This window comes from Myotis yumanensis, unplaced genomic scaffold (genome assembly GCF_028538775.1).
Source record: "Myotis yumanensis isolate MYYU_CA2020_CCGP unplaced genomic scaffold, mMyoYum1.0.hap1 SCAF_16, whole genome shotgun sequence".
NCBI lineage: Eukaryota > Metazoa > Chordata > Mammalia > Chiroptera > Vespertilionidae > Myotis > Myotis yumanensis.
The window spans coordinates 802,219-812,421 of NW_027223767.1; the positions used below are offsets into that span (position 1 = coordinate 802,219).

The window sequence follows — 10,203 nt, forward strand, 5'->3', positions numbered from 1 at the left end:
GGACTCCAACGTTCCCCGCCTCACTTGCAGGCCTCTCAGTTGCAACTCTAAGCAACTATGTACTATGTTGCAAATAAGAAGGTAAACAAAACCCCAGAAACCAGCCGGACTGAAACCCAGCCGGACTGAAACTTTGTATCAATGTTTTCAGCAGCGAGGCCTCAGAGCTAAAGGTGGCCCAGAATTTAAAAAAAGAAAAAGAAAACAAGGAGCGGTTGGGAGCTCCAGTCACTCGCCACCCGGAAAAGAGCCCTAAGCCCCTCACCCAGACTGGCCAGGCACCCCAGTGGGGACCCCCACCCTGATCCAGGACACCCTTTAGGGCAAACCAGCCAGCCCCCACCCGTGCACCAGGCCTCTATTCTATATAGTAAAAGGGTAATATGCCTCCCGGCACCGGGATCAGCGTGACAGGGGGCAGTGCCCAAACCCCCTGATCGCCCTGCAGCTCTGTGTGTGACAGGGGGCGGGGCCACAACCTCCCTATCCGCCCTGCTCTGTTTGTGACAGGGAAAGGCGCCCCAACCCCCTGATCAGCCCTGCTCTGTGCCTGATAGGGGGGAGCTCCCCAATCCCCTGATTGCCCTGGGGCTCTGTGTTTGACAGGGTACGGCGCCCCAACCCACCCCCCCCCCCCACAGGCCCTGCTCTGTGCCTGATAGGGGGGAGCTCCCCAATCCCCTGATCGGCCCTGCTCTGTGTGTGACAGGGTGCAGCGCCCCAATCCCCCCTCCCCTGCCCCCACGGGCCCTGCTCTGTGTGTGACATTGTAGAGCCATAACCTCTCCATCGGCCCTGCCCCGAGTGTGACAGCGGTGGCGCCCCATCCCCCTGATTGGCCCTGCTCTGTGGGTGATAGAGGATGGCGCCTCAACCCCCCTCCACGGGCCTTGCTCTATGTGTGACAGGGGTAGAGCCATAACCTCCCTATTAGCCCTGCCCTGAGTGTGACAGGGTGCAGCGCCCCAACCCCCTGATCTGCCCTGCTCTGTGCATGACAGGGCGGTGCCCCAACTCCCCAATTGGCCCTGCTCTGAGCCTGACCAGGGGCTGCACTTAGGGATTGGGCCTGCCCTTTGCCACCAGGGAGCAGGCCTAAGCCAGCAGGTCGTTATCTCCCGAGGGGTACCAGACTGTGAGAGGGCACAGGCCGGGCTAAGGGACCCCCCCTCCCCCCGCCCCCCAAGTGCACAAATTTTTGTGCACCGGGCCTCTAGTCCTATATAATAAAAGGGTAATATGCAAATTGACCCTAACCATGGAATGACTGGTCACTATGACATACACTGACCACCAGGGGGCAGATGCTCAATGCAGGAGCTGTTCCCTGGTGGTCAGTGCGATCCCTCAGCAGCACTAAGGATGTCCGACTGCAGCTTAGGCCTGCTCCCTGCTGGTAAGTGGACATCCCCCAAGGGCTGCTGGGCTGCCAGAGGGATTTCTGACTGCCAGCTTGGGCCCGATCCCCCAGGGAGCGGGCCTAAGCCAGCAGGTGGACATCCTCTGAGGGGTCCCAGACTGCAAGAACGCATAGGCCGGGCTGAGGGACCGCCCCCCTGAGTGCACAAATTTTTGTGCACCGGGCCTCTAGTCTATAATAATAAAAGCGTAATATGCTAATTAGACTGGACAGTCCGAACAACCTTCCTGACGATGCTGCGGGGGCCGAGGCAGAGGTGGATAGGGGCAATCAGGCAGGCAGGCGAGTGCTTAGGGGCAATCAGGCAGGCAGGTGAGTGGTTAGGGGCGATCAGGCAGGGAGGTGAGTGGTTAGGGGCGATCAGGCAGGTAGACAGGCCAGCGGTTTGGAGCCAGTGGTCCCATATGCAAGAGGGATGTCTGACTGCTGGTTTCGGGCCTAAATGGGCAGTCTGATATCCCCCAAGGGGTCCTGGATTGAGAGTGTGCAGGCTGGACTGAGGGAAACCCTCCCCCCCCCGCCCCCCCAATGCATGCCTCTAGTATATTATGAAATAGCAAGATGGTTAACACTACGGTGTCGGGTGAATTTCCCGCCAAAATATAAGATGGCGCGGGCAATTATTTAGGTTTCCCGCGCAAAATCAGAGTTAGTTTAAAATGCCTATATCTTTTGAAGTATGGGTTCGATTGAAATGAAATTTTCGGTTTCTTGTGTAAAAAATGAAAATTTATTCAATCACAGACATTTTTTTATCTATTCAGTACATAAATAATTTGATATATATAAACTAAATACGAAAAACCCAAAAAATACTTATTACCTAAAAATATACACATATTTTTAAAGTTTAAAATAAAATTTTCATAATAAATCAAAACAAATAGAAATTAATAGTTTTTTAGCGTATGATATTTTTCAAAACACGCCCCTTTATGTAGAGGTATATTGCAAAATTTGCACATGTAGCGTGTCTCACTGCGCAATTTATGAACGGAACATACGCGACACCTTCTCAAAATGTTTTTCTTTTTTCCACTTCCGACAATTGCCTGTAACGTATGCTTTCTCATGTCCATCGATAGCCTGCATGGTGGATCAGATGTAGGTGGTTTAGCCCGCATTCCAGAAGTAGACGGTACTGGTTGAAGGTCTGGAACAATGTCCATGTCCTCTGGAATATCATCCGTCAACCAGTGGATAGCTGTTTGTTTCAAAAACATTTTAAAACCCATTTTTCTTTGCCTCACTGATTTGTAAACTGCATAAGAATTAAATAATGCGCAATTTATCATATACATTGCCAACCTTTTTGTCCATTTGACCGTCCTCCGCAATATCGAATAATATGAAAGGTATTGGTCGGCCTGGTCAACACCTTTCATATGTTTATTGTAGTCAATGAGTGCATTCGGTTTGACAATTTTCTTTTTTGATGTTCTGTCAATATTCTGACTTTCTTCCATCTCCGCAGAATGAATCGAAGAAATCAGGTATACAGGCTTTTTTGATTGCCACACTTGTAACAATATATCATTTTTCCTTATAAATTTTGTTTCACCTTTTTTCAAAGAAATTGTTTGAAAATCTTTAGGTATACCTCGATTTTTCCGGATTGTTCCACATATTCTGAATTTGTTTTTCATAAGTGCTTCACAATTTGCGACACTATTATAATAATTGTCCATATATATATGGTACCACGAATCAGTGTATGGAGACACTACTGTTTGTATCGTTTCCAATAATCGCTTTCCTTCGCCGCAATAAATTTCCATGTTACAGATATATCCTGTATCACTTTCGCACAACAAACGAACCAATATTCCATATTTAACGATCTTGCCAGCATTATATACCCTAAAGAATAATCTTCCCCTCCAAGGTACGATCCCTTCATCTAGTGATAATTGCTGATGAGGTTTGTAAATATTTATAAATTTAGGCACAAAATAATCTAGTACTGGTCTCACTTTGCAAAGTCTATCTGATTCATTTACAATATCCGCATTATTATTGAAGTGCCAAGCTTTCCATATCTGTCGGAACCTGTCTCTCGTCATCGTTTTACCAAAATATGGCGTCTCCGTCCATGGCTCCGTGGTCCAATAGTCATCTCTTCTATCTTTGCGCACCTGTCCCATGAGAACAATTAACCCTAAAAACTTCTTCATCTCTTGAGGGGTTATATCTTTCCACTTTAGGCTTTTTTTTGAAAGTTTGAAATTATTCCTATTTTGATTATAATACCTGTTTGACTCCTCTACAAGAAATTCAAAAAAATCATCTCCGATAAATAATTTCACGGCATCTTCTATATTATTTATAACAGCATCTGTGTTTAATCCTTGATGCCCTAAAAAATCTTCTAAGACCGGTGGATTATCAACATGCGACCATTCTTCTCTCCCGCCTTCTATATCTGACTCTGAGTCAGAGCTGGAGCTTGAAATTCTTCGTCGCCTCAATGTCCTGGGACGCACCATTACTTCATCATCACTAGAATCTTCATCACTTGTACTCGCATTTTCAAGATCGCTATCACAAGAATAATTGGACAACTTGTCTGCACAAAACTCATCATCACTATAGTCTGAATGCTGCGACATTCTAGGTTAAAGCAAATAAAAATAATACTAACTGAAAATAGCGGTACTCCGATAGATATCTGATATAAAAAAATAATTATTATGCGAACACTTTGTTGAACGATTTTATTTTATTTGGTTAAAAAATTCTATATGAATGTCTTTATCACAATATATTTAAATATTTAAACACGTAATAATATTCACAAAACTCAAAACTAAAGACGTCCGGACACAAGAAGTATTTCTCAATAACTATTCTCTTTGCATGGTGAGATATCCAGGGATATCGGTTATAAAATGAGAAAACAATACATGGGTACCCTAACGGTATTGTACTCGACCAGCGCCATAAAGTGTTCTCTACTTACAAGGGATTTTTATGATACTTATTACCCCAATGGGTATGAAACGGTTCGCATACGCAGGTAGGTATCTTTGTGAACGGCAAACAAACAAATATTTGGTAATACGCAGTTACAATCGGCCCGAGTTTACACGTTTCCCGCACTCCACCGCAAATCTATATGAACCGAGTTAAGACGGCTCCCGCGGAGTACGCGCAATTCACGCGAGCCGACTTAACTCGTTTCCCCCACTCCAAGTGTTAATATTTCTCTAGATTGTATGATAGCAGCAAGCAGCATTAATACAGCCCTGATGCTAAAGGCTGTACCATGAAGGCACAATGTTGGCCCTCCCTGGGGAAGGCGAGCTGCCTTGCGGTCCTTACAGGCGGGTGAGAGGAGGGCAGCAGCCAGGTCAGCGGGTGCATCCTCAGCGCCACGGCCTGGTGATTGGCTCCAGGAGAGACCCAGCATCTGTGCGGGCACCCGAGTGGGTTCATAGTGCAGGCATCGCTTTACTTCGCTGGGCTTCACAGATGTTGCTGTTTCTTTTCTTTCCTTTTTTTTTTTTTTCTTACAAATTGAAGGCCAGCAAATAAAAGGATTACAGTAGGTCCTCGAGTTACGTCGGAGATCTGTTCCTACTGCACAATGTACCGCGATTTTCTCCGTAAGTTGGAACCCACCTACATAAGCACTCACATGGAGCACAGACACAGCAGTAATGAAGGGAAACAGTAGAAAATATTTAAAAGAAAGATAATTTCTGACCTTTATTTGTGGTAAATAAATAATAAAAAACATAAAGCACATATGTACATACGTTGAAATGACGGAACTTTTTTTTAATAAATAAATTGGAAATGGTGACGTAACTACGAACGACGCGTAGAGTCTGACATAACCCGAGGACTGTCTGTACAGCTGACTTTATTGCGATAATTGCTTTTTAGCAGTGATCTGGAATGAACCCGCAGTCTCCTAGGTGTGTCAAAGTCTATAGTCATTTTCTAAGACCCAGCAGACTTCTGCATGGACAAACAGGTGGGTTACCTGGGAGTGTGAGAGGTGTCACTGCTGCTTTGAAGTCCTTGGTGGGAGCGTTAATCTTTGAGATCCGCACCCTCGGGAGTATAGGACTGCTGCTGGTTTATTATCTTTGTCGGGAGGTACGGTCAGACACTTCCACATTTTCTTCCAACCTTAGCCTCCCCGGTGGGTCAGAGAGGGTGTGGGGACCTGCCAGTTGTCGAGCATGCCCATGCACACTCAACGGGAGAAAGAGCCACAGGATGGGTCCAGTACTTGTCAGTTTTTAAAACCAAGTTGCACATATAATGTCCACGGTCTCCCGGCGGCGTGGGCGAGTGCAGTGGCGAGCCCCTGTGTCTGTTTCCTAGGGTACGTGTAGTTTTCCCTTTCACTGTCTGAGAAGGAGAAAGTGTCAAAATGAAGGCGGAAGGCAAAACAAGGCAAAACAAGGCGTTTTGCTCAGCTGGTTTGGGAACTCCCTGATGGCCTGGAAGCGGAGGCCCACTGGGCGGTTTCATGCCCAGAGGAGAGCCGCAGGGAGCCTGGAAGGTCTGAGCATGGAGCCTGATCTCATTGGTCTGATAAGGGCCTCGGGGTTGTGTTACAGGTTTCCCCAGGGACTCTGATGCTCAGCTGCTGGTAAGAAGTGCCAGCCCCACCAGCCCCCTGGCCAGCGCGGCTCTCGGTCGGTGGGAGTGTCGCCTGTAGGTTGTCTTCCTGGTCCAGCACGGTAGTAGTGTAGTCAGGTGTGTGGGGGAGGCAACCAGTGAGTGTTTCTCTCTTTCCCTGCCACTCTCTCTAAAATGAATAAGCATATTTAAAAAACAAAATAGAAATGAAACACCAGCCCAAATGGCCTGAGGAAAATTTGAGAGCCAAGAAAACAGCTAGAGAAAATCTAACCCTTCCCAAACTCCTTTGTTCCAAAACTAATTTTGAGAAGCTCCTAAAGCCATATCTGATGCAGTGAGACTTTAAAGAAACTGGGGAGAGGAAGACACTTGGGCAGGAAAGGGCCTCATAGAAAGCAGCATGTGAAGTGCAGGTGGCCTGCGCGACCAGTGACTGGAGCGCCTCCAGCCCCAGGGAGAGAGGGGAGCAGCCCCGGGAGAGGGAGGAGCAGCCTCAGGAGATGGAGGAGCAGCCCCAGGAGATGGAGGAGTGGCCTTGGGGAGATGGAGGGATGGCCCTGGTGAGATGGAGTAGCGGCTTCAGGAGACGGAGGAGCAGGTTCAGGAGATGGAGTAGCGGCTTCAGGAGATGGAGGAGCGGCTTCAGGAGATGGAGGAGCAGTTTCAGGAGATGGAGGAGTGGCCTTGGGGAGATGGAGGAGCAGCCCCAGGAGTGGAGGAGTGGCCTTGGGGAGATGGAGGAGCAGCTGCAGGAGATGGAGGAGCAGCCTCAGGAGATGGAGGAGCAGCCCCAGGAGATGGAGGAGTGGCCTTGGGGAGATGGAGGGATGGCCCTGGTGAGATGGAGTAGCGGCTTCAGGAGACGGAGGAGCAGGTTCAGGAGATGGAGTAGCGGCTTCAGGAGATGGAGGAGCGGCTTCAGGAGATGGAGGAGCAGTTTCAGGAGATGGAGGAGTGGCCTTGGGGAGATGGAGGAGCAGCCCCAGGAGTGGAGGAGTGGCCTTGGGGAGATGGAGGAGCAGCCCCAGGAGTGGAGGAGTGGCCTTGGGGAGATGGAGGAATAGCCCCAGGAGTGGAGGAGTGGCCTTGGGGAGATGGAGGAGCAGCTGCAGGAGATGGAGGAGCAGCCTCAGGAGATGGAGGAGCACCCCTGAGGAGATGGAGGGGCAGCCTCAGGAGATGGAGAGGCCAGGGAATGGGGAGCAGTCCTGGTGGAGGGAGCAGCAGAGGCGGAGGCTAGGGGCAGGAGCGGGAATGAAAGGACTTCCCAAGGCTCGGTGTGTTTGTCAAGGTCACTCGGCTGCCAGCTGCCAGCTAGAAAGCAGGAAGCCCGCTCCTTCCCTAGAAATAAAAAGCTGGATCATCGATGAAACTGCGTTGTCTCTGGCACCCATCCATGCACTGAAGCTGCAGGGCAGCCAATGACCCTGGGGTCTGAGGATGAGTGGGTATGCAGGAAGAGCAGAGCTGAGAGCTACGGGCAGGGGAGGGGACACCACCTGCAGGCTCCTCTCCACAGACTCCACTGGACCCTCATAAAAAATACCAGGCACAGAGGGGAGACCCAGGGAGCCTCCCTTGGGGGTGCAGGCTCAGGCAGGGGAGGCCCGTGACAGAGCATGCAGCCCCCTCAGACTTTTCCTCCCAAACTGAAGCTGCAAGCTGCTGGGGAAGGGCAGCAGCTGGGGCAGGAGACTGGCCTGGCTGAGGCGGGAGCAGCTCCTATTGGGGGGGGGGGCTGCACAAGCCTCCCCCACCAGGAGCACAGGTACTGCTTGAGGTGGAGCAGGTGACACTCCCACCCGGGCGCAAGCACCAGGTCGTAGCCACTACCACCAAGGACTGAGAAAGACCCTTTCGAGGCGAGGCCGCAGAGGAGGCGCAGGGCCGGGGCGGAGCAGGAATATTGGGAACCCAGACCCCAGCTAAGAACATGGGCGCACTGGAGGCATTTAAACCCTGAGCTGGTCAGCTGAGTTCGTGACTCAGTTGGTCCCACCCCACACTCTCAGCCCAGCGGGAACACAGGCGTGCGCACCTCCAGGCATAAATGCTTCCTGCTTCGGTCTCTATCCAGGTCTGACATTTCAAGACACAAAAGAGCAAGTAACAACCTACTGTGAAGAGACCAACCAACGCCCCAGCTGCTGAACTGGGCAGGAATTTCAAACCAAGATCAGAATGTTGGAGGCCGACCCGGGGACACGGAGCACTGCGGGAACGGGGGAGCCTCGGGCCTGGGGACGCGGGGCGCTGCGGGAACGGGGAAGCCTCGGCGGAGATGAGTGTTCAGGAGGCAGCTGGTGGGGGTGCTCCGAGGACAGTGGTAAGAGGAGGACCTTTGACGGCCACAGGGGCTCAGCACCGCTGAGGAAGGAAGCTGGAATAGGCCACAGGACTTCCCCAAACTGCAACACAGAGAAACCGGGAAACCCAGCACGTAATGGCCCCGGGGCCAGGGCACAGTGAACGCTGACCGGTTTGCAGAGAGAAAGGCCCAAGAATGTGATGCCGAGGACCCGGAGGAAGACCTGCTGACAGAGACGGACATTGTGAAGGTTTTGTTGCTGAAAAGCCCCTGGAATCCCCCCCCCCCCCCCCCCCCCCCGCCCCCAGATCTTTCTTGAAGATTCGAAAAGAATTAAATGAGGGCCATGGGGACACAGAAGGCCCCACACCTCTGACCTTTGCCAGCACCAGGGCTGCAGTAGGCTCTTCCCAGCTTGGCGACAGCACTGGGCTCAGCAGTGCCCTGAGCCGGCCATAAAGGACTCACGGACCGCCCTGTGGGGGGCGCTGGGGCGCTGGTCCTGGCCGTGGCTATCTTCCCCGCTGGGGGTATAACTGGATCCTTTTCCGTTAAACTCGTTGTCAACTGCTTTGGCAGGCGCAGTTCAATGCTTATTGTCAGCCTATTGGCTACCATTGGTGGCTGCCTTATGGGATTCTGCAAATTAGTGGAGGCAGTTGCAGTGTAGATCCTGGGCCGGTTGGTAATGGGTCTCTTGCAGACTCTGCACAGGTTTTGTGCCCGTGGGCATTGGAGAGAGAGCCCCTACTGCCCTGCGGGAGCCGTTGGCACTCTGAACTGGCTGGGCATCGTCACTGCGAAGTGAAGATGTTTGGGCCGTGCCGTTGGGCTTCCCCATCCTTCCATCTTTCCTACAAATCACAGCCCTGCCATTTTGCCCAGAAAGTCCTAGATTCTCGCTGATGAACAGAAAGGAAGAGGACGGTGCTGGGAAGGCCCTCCGGCGGTCGTGGGGCACCCAGGACGTGAATCGGGGGATGAAAGATGAGAGTGTTGGGATGTCACAGGGAAGGCAAGCCACTGTGCGCAGCTCCGTGATCCCCGAGCTGCCGTGGCCCCTGCGCATTCCATCGCGCGCCAGCTCCCTCCGCAGCTCCCGGGGCCAGTGCTGAGCTCTGCTCCTCAGCAGGAATCTTCAAAGATGCTGGTGTGGAGGCGCCATCTCCGCCAGCATTGGTGCAGGCGGGGCTCACCCTGTCTTCACTGCAGTGTCTCTGTTTCTGATGGAAAGGGCAGGAAGGAGACTCTACACCGGATGGGCCTTGGAGGAACGGCTTCTCATTCCATCCTCGCGACTTTGTCCATGTATTAGAGCAGCGATGGCGAACCTTTTGAGCTCGGCGTGTCAGCATTTTGAAAAACCCTAACTTAACTCTGGTGCCGTGTCACATATAGAAATTATTTTATATTTGCAACCATAGTAAAACAAAGACTTATATTTTTGATATTTATTTTATATATTTAAATGCCATTTAACAAAGAAAAATCAACCAAAAAAATGAGTTCACGTGTCACCTCGGACACGCGTGTCATAGGTTCGCCATCACTGTACAGTGGGGCCTTGACTTACGAGTGTCCCGACTAACGAGTTTTTCGAGATATGAGCCGTCTCTCGGCCGATTTTTTGCTTTGAGTTGCGAGCTAAAATTCGGGTTACGAGCCAGCTTCAGATACCCCACCGCTAGTTGGCGCAGCGAACGTCACAGTGAACGCCACAACATCAGCCCAGCATCACGTGTCTCACTCGTTCACTTTTTGATTTGACATACGAGTAATTTGAGTTACGAGCTCCGTCACGGAACGAATTAAACTTGTAAGTCAAGGCCCCACTGTATTAGAGGGTGAGTGTAGCTGGACAAGCTTCACTGGCGTT

At 51.0% G+C, this 10,203-nt stretch overlaps 1 pseudogene; it reads left to right on the forward strand.

Moving 5' to 3' along the window:
* Positions 1 to 6,711: 6,711 nt before the first annotated feature.
* LOC138994551 (solute carrier family 2, facilitated glucose transporter member 3 pseudogene) lies at positions 6,712 to 9,642 on the forward strand (annotated as a pseudogene).
* The last annotated feature ends 561 nt before the right edge of the window (positions 9,643 to 10,203 follow it).